Consider the following 3,257-nt stretch of genomic DNA (forward strand, 5'->3'; position numbering starts at 1 on the left):
GGTCTCCTACTAGTTTCAAAATTTGCATCGCATTTCGTCTAATCCACATAGCCTCTTGGCGGCTAAGGCAAAATGGATGGACTTGAGCATTCCTGCACCGATAGCAGGGAGTCTAAACTGCTTCGAAGTTAATTCTTTCATTGCTGAGTGGCTACAAGCCACTTCACTCAAAAATTTGCCACCTAATTACATGTATTTACCTCGATCTTTCTGTCAGCTTCCAGCCTGCTTGGCATCATCACTAAGGCTGCCAACTCCCTAGTGGACGTAGTCAGGACACGGTGGTGGCAGGACGCAGTGGCAGGAGCCGCCAAAGGCTTCGAACTCCCTAGTGAACATAGTGAGGACACGGTGGTCGTAGGATATAGGGGCGGGAGCCACCAGAGTGTACCTGCAGCAAATTTGCACAAACGCTCTGAGTCCTACCATGTCACAGTTTACAAGAAAAATTCAGCTGTCTGTGTAACATGGATACCAATACAAATAAATGTAAACAGTTAGGTCCTACAACACAACTAGAACATCGACAAAGAAGAAATGGTACTTATGTTTATGAAAATCCAACCAATGAAAAAAAATGTGCATCCGATTTGTGCGTGGAAGCTCAATGGTAACCTGAGCACATACCCTCAAGTGATTTGCAAGTCAACTGCAAGCCTCTTAAAATGTCATTGTACATTTTTTACATGCACTATGTTAAGCTGCATTAAAACAAGTTCAATATCTCTGAATATAAGTAAATCACGAAGCAATTCAATTAATGAATTCCACTCGTCAATAATGCAACAAAGTGCAAGCTCTGAATGAAGCTGGCCAAACTGGATAGTGACAAATAACAATGTGGTTCTCTACATCTTGTTTTTCTGGCTTTCGCTGTATCATTAAAATACACAAGAAATTTCACATGCCTGACATTTAACCCTGCAAATTTCTATTCCATAATGCATAATACTTCAGCAAGAGCACTAATGCTGTCTTTTAATCGTAAATAGTGATAGAACAAGAAATTTTACTGGAGCCAATGTTTGGCAAGAAAACTTATCTCCTTCTCTTTGTCGAAACATTGGCTCCAGCGATGCTGCTTGTTCTACGGCTCTTATCATTTCAAGTCTCTGTCTTCCTGTGAACCTCTGTACTTTCAATGTTGTATCAATTAAATTGTAATAACGGAGAATTAGTAAATGTAGCTGATGAAGAATTTGTGCTTGTTGGTAGATAATGACAGAGTAACTGCGCAACATAGAGATACGGACAAAGGAGTCTTATGTGTGTCGTCTCCTACAGCCATGTTTCTCTCTTTTGGACGATTACTCTATCTACATGTAAAAGTATTACCCTTTGCACAATAATGCTGAAATGAAAAAGGCCAGGAAAGTGGACACAAAAATTAAAACAAACAGCATCATATGCTAATGAGATATGCAAAAGTGCCTGCTACGATCTGTCTCACCCATAACGTGCTGGATAAGATGGCGTCTTCTTCTGGATGTTGCCATTTCTTGAATACCTAAAATAAAGTACATTTCAAAATTACAAAGATACACAGAACAACAGCAGTAGCAGAGGAGATAATGCATTGTTTAGTAAAAGAAAGTAAACTAATCTCTGATACACCGCAGACGAAATTTCCTTTATTAAATTAGTAGAAAAATACACCACACCTCATTTCATTCAATGATGTGAGCAGTTCTTGGTACAAGAAAAAAAGGTATTTCTGCATGAAAACAGTAAAATAATCATAGCATTCTACTTTTACAAAATACGGTACAGTGACAAAGCCAACTACGGCTGTATATACTTAAAATTGTTATATGCACCTTACAATAGCCAAGACAGGATAAACTTGGGTTCATGTGAAGCTCACCGGGAGATACAACTTTGCAATCAACCCATTTCTGCTTGCCAAATATCTGTACTAACATAAGACTATAAATAAAAAGACCCTCTTTTTCATAAAACATCGGACTCAAAATAGAAAATCCAGTAGGAATAGCACAAATTCTCTACACAACACAGCCAGGTTTTGTGCGCCTAGTAGGATTTACTATATAAACGTTGCAGCAAATTCATGCTTTTAAATATTTACAACCGTGAACATAAAGATGACATAAAAAATAATAGCATTATACATCGGCTTATACTGTAAGCCAATGTGTTTCCGACTTGGCGCCAAATGCACATTTAATTTCTTCTGTTTCAGCGCTTTTAAAGGGTTGTGTCTGTTCGCTCGTGCATGCAGCCGCGTTACTGCTACGAAAATATCTGTGCTGCCACATCGCCTGACACTGCCATACAGCGTGGTATCGTTTTTATTATTCGCGGTAATATACCTGAAGCGCTTGTAAATCTTCAGAATAGACTACTGTTTTTTCGACAACCTGTCTTCGCCAGCGAAAGTCGCACTGGTCACACTACACTTCAAGTTACGCAGTACTTGGTATTCTACGGATTTTTCGATGCGACAGGCCACTCGTCATTGGAGTCGTTAAGAACGGTGTTTATCTGTGGCAGTACAGCTTTGCTATAATTTCAGATGCTCTCCTGAGGCTTCCGTCTGCCAGTAGGATTTTCGCATACATACGCTCACGCATGCCTAAGAAACGTCTGTGAACTGCCAAGAGGAACGTGGCGCAAAATGTAGCCGTGCCGGAAGGGCCGATTACGCGCCGTTTGTAAACTCGGAACAAAAGCTAATATGCTTACCTGAGAGGTTAAGAGAAATATGGCACAGGTCACTCTCCGCTGGTAGTCTTTCGTATGCATCTGGTCGTCTCTGCGTTGCGATCTCCCATATCACAAGGAAAACGCAGTGCTAAACGCAACACTTCCGGCGCTTGTAACGGTCCGGCGAGCTCGATGTCGGCAAAGACGAAATCGGCGACACGCCGCTGCTGGCGGCAGTTGCCCTCGTCGCAATCACACAGCACGGACAGAAGTTCCCACCGTAACTTGCCGCAACGCCTGGTTGCAGTCGCCCCTAACGCAGCGCTTTCAGAACCACTCCATAGAATAAAGAACCACCACTCGACGACAACGTACTCGCGCGAGTTGCAACACAACTGAAAAATGGCGTCATACTATTGACGGCTTCGGCTTTGGATCATTTGAATCCGCACAACTAGTTTCGGTTTTCTTTCCTTGCGTTGAAACAAAAACTGTTTTGCTCACTGATAATTTTACGTCACGTAAGTAATGCTTACGAATGAAACAGCCGTGAATTTAACACGCGTCTTGAAATACCCGCTACGTTCACTTCG

The 3,257-nt window shown here is 41.7% G+C and overlaps 1 long non-coding RNA gene across 1 annotated transcript; it reads right to left on the reverse strand.

Moving 5' to 3' along the window:
• Nucleotides 1-369: 369 nt before the first annotated feature.
• Nucleotides 370-3,029, reverse strand: LOC139049507 (uncharacterized). Its single transcript, XR_011508358.1, has 3 exons — nucleotides 2,704-3,029; nucleotides 1,451-1,507; nucleotides 370-391 (listed from the first exon to the last, which is right to left on the reverse strand). It is a non-coding gene; the product is annotated as an uncharacterized lncRNA (long non-coding RNA).
• Nucleotides 3,030-3,257: the final 228 nt, after the last annotated feature.

Source organism: Dermacentor albipictus, chromosome 9 (assembly GCF_038994185.2).
Source record: "Dermacentor albipictus isolate Rhodes 1998 colony chromosome 9, USDA_Dalb.pri_finalv2, whole genome shotgun sequence".
Taxonomy (NCBI): domain Eukaryota; kingdom Metazoa; phylum Arthropoda; class Arachnida; order Ixodida; family Ixodidae; genus Dermacentor; species Dermacentor albipictus.